At 33.1% G+C, this 14,739-nt stretch overlaps 1 long non-coding RNA gene across 3 annotated transcripts; it reads right to left on the bottom strand.

The window, feature by feature from the left end:
* Positions 1-4,986: 4,986 nt before the first annotated feature.
* Positions 4,987-8,684, bottom strand: LOC126713918 (uncharacterized). Of its 3 annotated transcripts, none has more exons than XR_007651489.1 (8): positions 8,401-8,684; positions 8,181-8,355; positions 7,824-7,853; positions 7,667-7,734; positions 7,189-7,313; positions 5,902-6,161; positions 5,669-5,803; positions 4,987-5,335 (listed from the first exon to the last, which is right to left on the bottom strand). It is a non-coding gene; the product is annotated as an uncharacterized LOC126713918 (long non-coding RNA). The 3 variants fall into 3 exon arrangements; XR_007651488.1 differs by lacking the exon at positions 7,667-7,734 and having other exon boundaries at positions 4,990-5,181; positions 5,283-5,335; XR_007651487.1 differs by lacking the exon at positions 7,667-7,734 and having other exon boundaries at positions 4,989-5,335.
* Positions 8,685-14,739: the final 6,055 nt, after the last annotated feature.

Genomic DNA, 14,739 nt, shown 5'->3' with positions numbered 1-14,739 from the left:
TGCTTGTTGCGTCAAGACTTTGGTTCTTTGTGTGTGTGTTTTTTTTTTTTTTTTTCCTTGTCGAAAACGTATATTCACGATTTTGGCAGAGGTAGCAGTAATAGTGTAATAGGAAAAGGGCAAGCACTACGCACTAAGCACCCAAGAACAGCTCTATATTGGTCACATTCACATATGATATACTGATGCAAGTTAACATGTACTACGCATGCCAACACTTTTTGTTGGTACTCTGCGCGTGTCGACTCTTATAGACGTGAAAGGAAAGGTGAAGAGAGTGAAAGGATCAACACATGGATTTGTGTTATTAAAAAGCTGCACATAAATTGAATACTATCCTATCAAAATCTTGTGTATGAGGGGACTAATAAATAATAACTCATTGATGCACTTGGTAAATGGCTGTTATTATTTTTGGAGTACTTGCATTCATCCACAAGAATAACTCATTAAATATTCAGCCAAAAAAAAAAAACTCATTAAATATGCTTTCCTCGTGATATTGATAATTGATATCCTGTCAATTCTCTGTGTAAGACGAGAATAACTCATTAATATAATCATAAATTCAATAATAATAGATGTTAATAGATGTTACTAGGCATTAAGTTGTTTAATTGGTAAAGTTGTTTTTTTTTTTAAATTTAAATTATTGTGTAAGAGATTTGAGCTAAAATTACGTCTATACCAAAAATGAGTCAATTTATGATGGAGTAAAAGATAGATTCAGATTTATCATGGAGTAAGTGTAGATTTATCATTGACTACAAAATTGATTGTAGTCAATGACTACAATTTTCATTAAAAAAAATAGTATAACTATAATATGACTACATATTTTGAAAATCTAATAATTGGATTACGTGTTCTTTATGTTCTTAACACATATGTCAAATTTTGATACCGAATTCGTAAGAGGTAACCCAAACTTAACCGATATGATAAATGGAAATAGGCTGGATGAATATATTTTATATTTTTGGTTTTATGGGATAAGAAAAACACTCAATAATTTAAAGGATAGCTAAGCTTGCCACCAAAGTAAACTCAACGGGATACAGATAACACCACCCAAAAGAATTTAACTAAGGATATTGAACTATTTTGGCTCACCACTTTACGGGATACAAATTAACACTATCCAAGAGATACATAAACCGTTACTCACCACCCAAAGGAATCTACCCAAGGGATAAGTAATAATTTAGAAGAAATCCATCTTCTGAAAAAACACAAGATATTTTTAAATTTGAAATTACACTCTAATTTTTATTTGATTCATCCAAAAGGCTTAAATAGAGCTTGAAACAACCCCCCAAGCATAGAAAAATGAAAATAATAATAAATACATTCACTTAAACTGACCAAAGTCAGATATGACTCTTGGGAACTTAGAAACACAATAAAGTATATGTCTTTCTAGGAGAAATAAAACATAAAGTTTGATTCAACATAGGAGACACTAAATAAAGACTATTTGAATTTATCAATAATAATAAAAAAGTTTTAAAATAATGGGCAATTAATTTTATCTTCAAGGAAAGCTTTTGGGTCAGACTGACATCACATTGGGCTTTCTAGATATTGGGACAATTAGATGTCATTTACTATTCGATCTATAACCTTATTTTTTATGCATAATTTTAGACTACAAAACTTGAAATTTAAATATTTGATTGAACATTACATTGGGCTTACTGGATCTTGGGACAATTAGATGTCATTTACTATTCGATCTATAACCTTATTTTTTATGCATAATTTTAGACTACAAAACTTGAAATTTAAATATTTGATTGATGATTGTGAGAGACCTTGACAAAAAGCGTCCCTCAAAAAAGAGATTCGAGTACCTTTTAAGGCACTTCTCTTTTTGGGTAAGTGGTATTGAATCGCCACTTATTTTTCTTTATTAAAAAAATAAGAAAAAATACTAATTACAAAATACATGACCGAATAGTTCCATTCATTGATTGAATAAATATTACATATTGGGAAAATTGAAAAGTTACATAGCTTTGGATCCTAGTTACAATCTACCAAATATTTACATGGCTTTTGTCCTAGTTACATTCTACCCAAAACAAATAAAGACAAGGCTAGATTTACTTAGCCAAAGACCTAAATCCGGAGGCTAGGTTACGGAATGAGAAGGTGTTAGGCACCCATTCCGCCCAGACAAAGTCTGGTCTTCTAGACTCTTGTGACCAATAAACCTTTTATGCATGTCATGAATGATATGTTGAACATGTGACACTAAAATTAAATCACACAAATTTATTTATGAATGAAGTCTCTTCTTTTGTTTTTATTAAAAAATACAAATTTGTTTTGATTGGTAAAAAAATTGATTTTGATTTGTCAAAATACCAGATCTGCTTTGTAGTATATAGGAAAAAGTGGTTTTTGGAGATAAAAATCCAGATCTGTGTTGTGATGATAAAAAAATGGTTTTTGATAACAGAAAAATCATATCTGTTTTGTATATGCTTTAAAAAGTGGAAAGGATTTTTTTTTTTTTTTTTTTAAGAAGAGAGTTGTACTCATAACATAAATTTATGCAATCATGAATTAAAACAAACACAAACATAGTGGTACATGATCTCTTTCTTTATTTCAACAATTTGCATGTGTTAAAAAATTAGATTTGTATCTTAAGAAAGATACAAATTAGTTTTGATTTGAAAAAAATTAAGATCCGCATCTCATAAAGATGCAGATCTCTTTTTGTTTGAGAAAAATTCAGATCCACATCTAGAAAAGATGCAGATCTGTTTTTATATTGAGAAAAATTTAGATCCACATCTAGAAAAGATGCATATATGTTTTTATGTAGAGAAAAATCCAGATCTACATCTAGAAAAGATGCAGCTCTATTTTATGTTGAGAAAAATCTAGATCTGCATCTAGAAAAGATGCAGATCTCTTTTTATGTTGAGAAAAATCCAGATCTACATCTAAGATAGATGTAGATCTATTTTATTTTAATAAAAAAAAAGTCATTCACATGCAGATTATTGACATTCAAGAAAGAGATTATAACAATCACATGGAAAAAAAAAAATCATGCTGTAAACAAAACAAAAATTAACAATTCATGTTATAGATATTTTGAAAAAGAAAAAGATATAACATGCATCATCACATCACAAGAAAAAGGGTGAAGGAAACAACATTTTGCATGAGCACACTTTGTTCTTGAGTGGATGTTTTAGGGTTCAAAGAAATTTGTTCAATTTTCTTTGAAACCTAAAAATCATAATTTTGTAGCAACACTCAAAGAGGGGATCAGAAAATATGGGTGGTTTAAGAGTAAAAAACGTATGCCTCTCAGAGCGTAAAAAAAATGTGCTGAATTATGAGGTTCGGTCTCTATTTATAGAGGCCAGAAGACTCTAAAAAATAGGTACGGACGATTAGGGTTTGAATCCGGATGTATCCTTTTGCAAAAAGATCGAAAAGGGTATGCATAATTGTCACTCGAAGGCCGTTGGGCCACAGCTCACATCAGGGAAATTCGGCCCTTTTAGAGTGCCGTTCAGTACTCCAAAAGTGCCAAATTGGCCCTATGGCTTTGAATTCACTTTCGTGTTCGGGTGCCGTTTGGACTCTTCTTCTAGGATTTTTTGACTGATCCTTGTACCTAGACACGTTTTCATCTTCCGCCTATGATTTTTCATCTCTTTTTTAGATAATTCAGGATATTTAAGGACAATTATCTTGTAAATAAATACCCTAAAATAAATCTTAATAAAGTTCAGATTATCCACAGTTTTATTGTTATCCAATCATCCCTTTTATTCCTATGCATGCATCCCTATTTTAAACACTAATTATCAACCAATCACAAAATTATTTAATTAATTTTAATTGTTTAACCAATCAAAATTAATTTAAATTGATCACGTGTGGTCGATTCTACCTAGACACAATGCATATTGACCGTGCAAACTTGATCATGCGATATCTTTCGATCCGATAGTCCAATTTGATAATCGAAAACACCGCTACGATCGTTAGAATCTCAAGACCATTTTTATGATATGCAATGAATGAATTAGTGCATGTAATGCAAAGACGAAATGATGCATGTAATGCAAGAACAAATTAATGCATGTAATGCAATTATGATTTTTGGGGTATATGGATTGGTCATTCAAGTCATTCTCCTTGATTAAATTATGTGTGCAAAATTGAGTGTTTACAATGATATAAATATTGATATTTGATATTTTGGAAATTTTGAAAGCATGGAGAATATAAGAAGAAAATGTAATCTAATGATGGATTTGTCAAAATTTACATTCAATAAAAAAAATATTGAGTTGAGTTCAAGTTTGTAACCAAACTTTGCCTAATAATAATAGGTTTATTTATTTATTTATTTTAATTCTTATAGATGTGTTAATATTTCAACCTATGGTATTTTGATGATGTCCTTTATTATTGATAGGCCAAAAACGTAATGACCCATTGTGATGAATTAGTTGATTAATTAGTCAAGTTTATTAATTAATCAAACTAGTCGCTAACCCGTGCGATGCACGGGCTAGATAAATAAAAAGATAATTAAGAAACCACATGGGGAAAAAAAAAATTTATTAATCTATTGTCAAAGGGTCAAATGACAGTATGGAAAACATTTCATAAATAACTTATAGCTCTATATTAAAACTAAAAGTAAAGTTTCAATCATTCTCTTTCTATAAAACATTATTGAAACTATATGTGGTTTACCTCAGTTTCAAATAGAAATTACTTGAAGAAACAACTATTTTGAATCATTATCTGAAAAAGGAGTGACATAAAAAACTAAAATAAGATGAAATTCCTCAAACATATTTTAGCATCAATGTCCAAGTTGAGCTTTATGTATAGCAACCAATTAGTCACTCCAATTGAAAGAACAATGTTTGAAAGAATCTGCCAAGTATCATATTCACTTACAATTTTCATCCACCCCCCTAAATCACTAAACTATACATCTAACTACTTTAACTTCAATATTGAATACAAAGATAGAGCCAAAATGTCTCATAAGAAAATGCATACAATAAAGAGCCTTGAAGCCAATAATGGAAACCTGATAGAGCCAAGTCTTTTAGCAGCTCATAGCCTAATCCATTAGCCCCTACTTCTAACACTTTCGCATATTTTGCAAGATCCTCACTCAATTCTCAACTACCACCAATTAAAACAAAAACCTTAAAAGTTTTAACATATTTGAATAAGGATTAAACCCAAGAAGATCGAAGCTGAAAATTGATAAGAAAGAGTAGTACCATGTGGGGGTACCTTGTCTGCCGATTAAGTCCATGAAATACAAAAAAAAGAACTGCACCCATAAAAGTTGAACGAAAAGTAAATACCCAAATATTATAAACTGAAGAAAATAAAAATTACTTTAAGAAAGTGAGTGAATTTGAAGGAAATTTTAAAAGCAACATTGCCTTCACATAACCAAGTATATGCTTTGAAGAGCATCCCAAAAAATAAAAACATATACCTGAAAGACCAGAGACAACCTTCAAGGCCTTCTACTTTGATCTATCATCACGTAATCTTAAATTTACACAATCTATTTAAGACTTAAAGATTCCATTTGTGGCACTATGAGATGATAGCCTACCTTAATAAATAAAAATAGAATTGGTAAAGCAAATAATACCTTCATAGATTTCATCCCATCCAGTGTAGTAATGATGTCCATTTTTCTTTCCAAATCCAAGGTTTTTGTTCTCTAAAGATTTCATTGCATCTTCCATCTCTCCAACTTCTCTTTTATGGTTATTGTCTCTGCTGCCTAATGAATTAAAAGAATATAATCAAAATATTTAGTCAAAAACCATGTTATATGTACAAAAGATTGCAAGAATTTTATTTGTATTTATTTTATTTTACCTCATCATCTTCACACAGGTTCAAAATTTCTGGTAGCACCAGACTCAACAATATAGTTGAAATTTTGTGGGTCAGTCTTGATGGTAAGCTCAGCAAAGCATTTGTACATTTGCAGTAGAATCAGAACCTTCGAATACCTAAATAATTGTCACCAATAACATCTACTTATGGGAAGCATCATGTGTGCTTGACCCCTCAAGCCTCTAGGTTGGACAGGTGAGTAGTATTTGCTTAGCACCTTCCTCCCTCCCATCCTTCAACTATTAAAACCAAGAAAATTTTCAAAATCCAACACCTAATTGTAATGTGTAAGACACAAATAAACACAAAATCATAAGATTTCAAGTTAATATAATATACAAACGAATAAAAGAATTGAAAGTCAAAGATTTCAAGTTTTGCATATCTACTCTTTGATTCATTGTGACTGTTTTGGTTCTCATTAAAATTATAAAATATGCAGATTGAAGTGGCTTTTCATTCTTCTTCTCATAGTCATGCTCCAGTTCCTCCCGACACATAGACACCTAATAATTAGATAAAACATATATAAAAAAATATGCTAAAGTTCCAAAGATTGGTCATTTGGTTGCATTCAGATAAAATAATAATAATAATAACGAAAGAGAGAACAAACAATCTGTGCAAGAGTATAAAACTAAAAGAGAAGAAAAACAATCTGTCCAATACCAGAACAATCTCATATACATAATATTCGACTCCATGCTTCATCCGGTTGTGTCAGATTAACAATTAATACAATAATCTCTTCATAGTATTAGAGGGGACTGGTTTGACAGTAGTGAAGGGTCTCCCATAGATCTCTCTCCAACTCTCTCTGCACAACACATATTCATTACCAAAAAAAAAATTCACTGAAAACTATAACAAAACAGAAGGGCCTAAAACAAAATTGGAACAGAAAATTAATAATTCCGTTGAAATTGTAATTCCAAAAACATACTTTCAAGAAGCTAAACTGCATAAAACACACAACCAACATAATATATGTTCAAATGAAAATCCCAAACTAAAATAAAGCACAATCTTCTAGTCATTTGATTTAGATTTAGAAAGCAAGTATTCTATTGCAATGATCATTATAACTTATTCAACAGATTTTAACACCTTTAAATTTAAAGCAACAAAATTAAACAACAATTAATTTGCATTTGTCAAATGACTACACTACAACATTCAAGCTTCAACAACAGATTTTAACAATGATCAAGTAAACCATTAAATAAATAAATAAATAAACTAAAACACATAGGTTTGCCAGCATACCCCCTAACCCAAATTCCTCCGCCAATACCAATACCAAAAAACCCTTTCAATTATTTCTCCGCCTTTTCTGCTTCTTGGTGTTGTAGATGTCTTCAATCATGCTCTGCTTTTTCTCATCATTCAACCTTAATTAAAACCAACAACCCAAATAGTATTAATAATTGATGAAAGTTTTTAAATAATAATAACTTCTATAAATCAAAAGTCCTAAATTACAAAAATTTTAAAATAAGAATATAGTTCCTGTAATCTAGATTCAGTGTGTGAATACTCAACAAAGCAACCATAATATACATAACCATAGAAAAGAAAACTCAGTTCTCACACGACACAACAACAATAGCCAATAATAATAACAACAAAAATTTCAATAATACAAAGCCTAGAATAGCCAATACTATTTCTAAATTTAAGCATGATTGGAATACAAAACGTGATGGGGCTACGAAAACAATTAGTATTAAAAAAAAATAATTACCAAAATTGCAAATGGGTGTGTTCAAAGTTGAGGCTTTGGTTGATTTTGGAACTTGATAAACGAAGAGGCTGAGAAAAGGACGCTGAGGAATAATTTAATTTCCTTGCAAACTCGAATATTTATTGCAACACGATATCTGATTGAAGAGGCATCTTACCTAATGCTACTACCCTGCTTCTATTATTCCCTGCATAACAAAAATTGTGTTAGTTAAACAGGGAAGATCAAGAGGACGCAGCTATGAATATGATTGAGGAGGAATGCTTGGAAATCTTAGCAATTTTACACGAACTATTAAAAACAGCTCCTATGTATCTTATAACCTAAATTTGAAACTAATTCCAATCAGGTAAAGCTAATTTTGTAAAGAGTGGATTACGGCATGGAGCAGAAATAGCAGCACAGATATAAGAAATATAACTACAACCAAAAAATATAAAGAAACATATGTGCTTTTTCCTGAATATATTTCAGTGCATATCCAAACATTTTTGCATTATTCTTGTACCCATACCTTTCGTTCCTTTGGTACAATAAGCTTTTCCTTTGTGGTCAATCTTACATTGACCTCCTTTGATATAACACTCGCGACAACCTTCAGTCATACGCTTTAGGTGGAGAGGGCGTTAAATTATAATGTGGAGGACTATAATAGATGTCATAGTTACTGCAATTTGTTCTATTAAAACCTGTAGGGGCAGGAATATTGAGAGCGCGGTTGCAATCATGCTTACCATATCGTCTCCCCAACGGCCAGATGATTCGCAGCGTTCATCTAGAATCGGACTCCCCCAGATCTCGAATTTCTGTAAGTTATAGGAAAGAAGTTCAGCAGTGACTTTAACTTTGGGCAATCGCAGATCTTCAGAATCGTTTTTTGCTTTTGGATTGTGGGTTTGATATGGTCTGATTATGGTGGTTTGTGTGTTGCGGTTGTTGTGGGTGGTGGAGGTGCTGCTGCCTACTGAGTTGTTGTGGTTGTGGGTGAAACGGGAAAGGAGAAGGCAGAGATTGTGGTGCTGGGACTGTGTTTGATGGGTGAAACGGGAAAGGAGAAGGCAGAGATTGTGGTTGTAGGTGAAACGGGAAAGGAGAAGGCAGAGATTGTTGTGGTGCATTGAATTTTTTATTTATTTTTTTATCACTCAGTTGTGGTGGGACTGTTTTGACTGAGGAAGGAGAAGGCAGAGATTGGGTTTTGTGTTTATCGGGTTTTAAAAGTTTTATGTTGCGTGAAAAGTTTTTTTTTTTTTTTTTTTTTTTTATCTTTATTTTTTTTTAAATATGCTGACGTGGAAAATTGTAGAAGCTTCAAAAGCTTCGGTTTTATATATATATATAGATTAACATGCAAAGCGCGTGGGAGCACAAAAAAATCACCAATAACTAAAGTATGCAGCGGAAAATAAATTGACACAGTGATTTGTTTACGAATGAGAAAAATCTACACGGCAAAAATTCCACCAGGCGATTTTAAGGTTACCATTCCCGAGAATCCACTATTATCACAACAAGCGGTTATAAGTAAAGGAATCCCAGTATCTTATATCAACCTACAGTTGAACCCTTACCCCAATACCCAATTGGACTTGTTTTGTAGTGACAATCTCTCCTTTTAATGCACGGCTCCCAATACGTGACTAATTAATTGCGCGAATCCCAGTAGGTGACCTCAATCACCAACTAGAAAAGGTTGTAGGCTGTAATCAGTTCATCACACGATGTAGATCGAGAAACTCCTTGGTTACAAAACCCTATGGCGCATAAACACGGCAGCTTCTTCACAAAAAAATATGAATTAGGGCAAATTTTATCTCTAGTCACAATTTGCATGAACAAACTTTGCTCAACACTTGTGCAACTTATGTCACCTTTGACGACCCTTAAAATAATCCTTATATATGTCTAGGGTTATGAGAAAAGAAAGCCCAAATATATATTCACGGATTGGATGAAAAACAGTCCTGAAAAACTGAACTTTATAAACCTCAACAGATACCCTATCTGTCGAGCTGGTGTCGAGCCACGAGCTGGAATAGCTCTTCAAGGCTCGATAGATGCTAGCTTTTGAACTTTAATGAACAACACTTTTCACACTTGAACCTTAAACAGACTTGCATGGCTTTAATACTTGAACTTGAAATCTTATTTTTTGAAATATTAAACACATCCTAAATCTACCCAAATACAAGTAAAATGCGTTTTGTTAAAAGATTAGCCAATTATATAAAATAGTGACATATGTTCCTAACATGTGTAACACATATGTCCTAACAATCTCCCCCTTTGACAATCCGTGACAAAACCATAACAAACAAATAAGATATGAGAGAAGTTATAAATCACTCAACTCATAATCACTTATTGAATACAATAAAATCTATCATAACACAAACTCTTGAAAAACTTTGCAAGAAGAAAGTTTATGGCAAGTAGACTTTGACAACTTGTATTTCTGAAACATTTTAAACAAAACTCATCAAGGCATCTTAGTGCGAAACAGAAATAATAGATTGCATACAAGTTATAAGAAGCATGTGCATAAAGAGAGAAAAGAAACAACACATGAAAGGGTAAGTGAAAAACATACATCAATATGTAAAGAATATAAGTACAATGTATGTCAAAATGGTCACAAAACCCATGTATAAGAGATAAATGTATCTAAAGTAGACTGAAAAGAAAAAAAAAGATACATTATATCCTCACTACATCCCTCAAAATCAACACTCCCCTTAACAAAAATCTCCTAAACTAACTCCCCCCCTAATTATGACTACTCTCATAACCAAAACTACTCTCTCTTTTTGTCACGAGTGACAAAGGGTAAGAGTGTTAAGTAGACATCTTGTCAGCACTGGAAAAGCTAGCATCTCCATCATCCTCATCATCAGAAGCAGTAGCATCATCATCATCATCCTCATCCTCATCATCAGAAGCCTCTGGAGTAGGTGGAGGAGAAGTAACGAAGCCACTCATGACTGCCTAGCGTTGTGCAATACGACTAACATGGGTGTTCACCTGACACAACTCATCACTGAGAGTGTCGAGGCGAGCATCTATGCACTGAAGTTGCGCTATGATGTCCTCGAGAGTCATACCACTCGTAGAAGAAGAGGAAGCAGATGTGGATAGAGTTGAAGGAGTGGAAGGAGCTACTGACCCAGACCACCTCGACTAAAATTGTGCCTCGCTCCTTTTAACAGTAGCGGCATCTATAGCACCCATATAAGAGAAATGGTTGGATGGCGGAAAAGGAATAGAAAAATGGCGTAAAATCCTTGTGATAGCCGAAGGGAAGATGAGCTTATCACGGGTCGCCGAATCCCTATACACATCTATGATAGAAAGAATGAAGTGAGAGGGAAAATCTATACTAAGATGCTTAAGAAGGGAAAGCAAAAGCCGAGCACGGGGCTCTGTGATAGAGTTATAGTGAGATAGAGGATAAAGAACAAAAGTCATAACTATGTTAAAAAACCGAGGGCCTTTAGCAAAACCCAAACAGTAAGTGAATTGACGCTCACCCCAATTAGAAGGGCACTCATAGAAAGCAGAAATAAGCTTGTCTTTAGACACGGTCTTAAGACGATCACAACCAGGGCAGTCAGGATGCTCTACCCTAAGGACACAGAGCACATTGAAGACAATCTCCGGTGTGACAATTGATGGAAATATGAATGTACACAGCAAAAAATTAACGGATCTACTTCATTCACAATTGATAACATGTACTAAGTAAGTTTCAGAATTTAGGAATAAGAGAGTGTACCTTGGTATGGTGAATTTCAAAACCAAAGATCAGAAATTCTTGAGAACACTTTCAATCTTCACTTCAATTCCACTTGTGCCCAAGAAGTGTGGTCTCTCAATCAGTTATATGTATATGTTCTAGAAAGAATAAAAAGTGTCCAACAACCACATACATACCATTTCATGTTCTTACAAAAATTCTATATGTTTCTCTCTACATAACTGATTATCTAATTGGGCTAACCTTTTGGGCTTTTCCAATTGGGCCTTAATATGTGGCTTGAAGTGGGACCAAAAGGGAACAAATAAGACTCTAGCACCAATAGGCCTTGAGCCTTTCTATCAGCTCTTGATAAGTCCAAAGTTACCATTAATTATATTTAATATCACTATATAAATATAATTGCACTCTAGGCCTTATTAATAAATTATATCCTAAGACTTTATTGTACATGCAACCCCTTCATAAAATATTTGTAATAATATAAAGTCATGAATGAAGACTGTCACTTTGTAGATCACTACATCTTAATCCTTGAGTACCCAATTTAATCATTTTAAGTTATTCATCATATATTTATGAAATCCAATTTCATAAATATATACTTTGGTAATTCCTTACTAAAGTGGCTAAACCTAACACTCTGAATAACCGAACCCATTAATTTATTTTAAGGGAATATTTTATATCTTCGTTAGGAGACTATGAATTCCTTCTTGAAAATATATGTTCCATCAACACTAAATGTGGCTGCCCAACATACTGAGGTTGTGACCGTAACTTTAGATCTCACTCCTGATATATCAAAGCAATCTACATTCCATAATCAAGTCCATTATTCTTTTAGGATTAAGAGTTCATGTAAATATAAGTCGTGAGATTTATTATTTATTTGACAGTCGTTAGGAGAATAATGAATCTCACAGCAGTCGAGTTCAATATGTTTTAACTCTTAAAACATATCAACATATCAACACATAAACTAGAAGTTTTCACTTCCATGATCAAGACAAATCATCTTAGTTGATATATTATAGTTTTCGCAGATGAAATGCTCAATTTCATCACCGACTATGAACTAAAATTCTAAGTTTACAAAGAACTTGTGACTTATATTTTTTGTGACTTAATCACATAAATCACATACTCTGCATCTCATGAACTATATGATAATGTCCGAATATTCATGTTACCATTATTTCAGATAATAATAAAACAACTTTATTAATCACAATATTAAGTCATACATAATGTCATACATAATATCATACAATAGAATTTAAGAGCATTAATCCTAACAACAACAATGCGCGTATCTCGAACTCGAGTAATGAAGATAGGTACTGAAAAATCAAATCCATGCATGTTGGAGTAAAACTCTTGGATTAGCATGGATGGACATGTGACCGGGACGTCACACAGTGACTCCCATTCCCTACTGTGAATGACAGTGGGAAGGTCAGTTTCGGAGAAGTTCGACAAGATGACTTGGCACTCAGAATGAATGTCTCGTCGAGAAAAGTTCTCAAAGAAGTCTGATTTGGCCTTCTCATCACGGAACCGGACGAGAAAGGAGTAAGATTAGCAAAAATGGATGCCCCTGAACGAAGAGGGTTCCAGGACGGAATAGATTTGCGTTTGGGTACCATAAAAGTAGATTAACGCAAACAGAAAAGAGAGAGGGAGAAAGAGACAAACAGAAAAGTCCCAAGCAATTCAAATATACCAAAATATATTGAAAAGAAAAAACGTATGCATGGAAATGCATGAACATGTGACATGCAATAAAAAAAGCATCATGGGCTCAGCCCAATCCAAACCTACCAGCACATAAGCAGAGAACATATATAACATACATCTAAATGCATGAAAATATAGTTTTAATACTCATGAGATGCAATGTATGAAGTTTTGAAGATCAAATCTTCAAAACCCATCCCAAAAATTTTGCAAAAACCTCTTTGATTTTGAAAAACCCCAAAATTTTCAAAAATCCCAAAAACTTAGGTTAAAAATCATGAAATGCATGAATATGAGGGATTTAGACACTTACCAAGTGAAGAAAACTTGATTAAGGTCGAAGAATCCTTGAGGAAGAGGTTTAAGATGAAAGAGAGAGGTTTTGGGAGGTGAAAAGGTTAGAGAGATCGAGAGATATCAAGCAAAATGAGTTTGAGATTGCGAGTGCCCCTTATATAGCACCTCAGTAATTCTCAACAGATTGAGAGGTGTCAAGTATCTGTCGAGCTTTAAAGAGTTTGATAGAAGTAGCTATCGAGTAGGTGTCCAAGGCAAAAGAAGCTCGATAGATTGAGGTAGTTGTCGAGGAGCTATCGAGGGGACAGAAAGTTTCTCGATCGATCCACCTAGCTATTGAGAGGTGTCGAGATTGTGATAAAAGCAACTGAAGAACTCGATAGATAAGCTATGTGTTGAGAGTTGTCGAGGAGCAATCGAGATTGCTTAAAAACAGCTTTTCAAGAAGAAGAAAACACAAAAATGAATGCAATCAGCCATGCAACTCAACTAAGGATCCAAACAACATTTTGATCTCTCAAAAACATCTCTCAACAAAAAAATGTTAAGCACATAGATTCCAAGACACACATACACACACTAAATAAGTCTAACCAATTTTATATTTCAAAAATAAGTTAAGATAGTTTAATGAACATACATTCACACAAGTATCCCTTGTAATTGCCAAATCACATTGTACCTGCACATGTATCAAGAGTAGTAAAGAATATTGTGTGTTGTATGTGAAAAACATTGCATGATTGCATAAGTGTTTACTTGTTATGACGATTTGAGATATGAGAAAATTACTTTAACTCACACACAATCATAACTGTTTGATGGGGACTATCACTTCGAGGTACATCCTATAACTCTCACATCTCCTAGAAGATACGCTAGCAATCATATATAAAGCATTTTGATTCTTTTTTCTTTTATTTTTCTTTGCATTTATATCTTTTAAGCAAATCATGTATGGACATATAAGAGAGAGAAAAGAAATACCCAATGATGTTAAACTTTTGACATTGCATTTTTTCTATGCGGAAGCATACATATGTCATTTCATGATTGGTGGGCAACAATGGTAAGATGGTTATTTATGCATTTCTCTTAGGATTTTCTAGTCCTTCCAGTAAAAAAGAGTGATATGAGTGTTAAGTACAAGAGATTACTTAATCTTACTCATCACACACACACGAGCCACAAAGCTCACTTGCTTAGTTGTACATAGAGATGCTCATCTAAGTTACAAAAGATACAAATTTTAGAAAACTCTGTTTCAATGGCCATCCAAGGT

Source organism: Quercus robur, chromosome 2, assembly GCF_932294415.1.
Source record: "Quercus robur chromosome 2, dhQueRobu3.1, whole genome shotgun sequence".
Classification (NCBI taxonomy): Eukaryota; Viridiplantae; Streptophyta; class Magnoliopsida; order Fagales; family Fagaceae; genus Quercus; species Quercus robur.
This window is presented reverse-complemented; position numbering and strand designations above follow the sequence as displayed.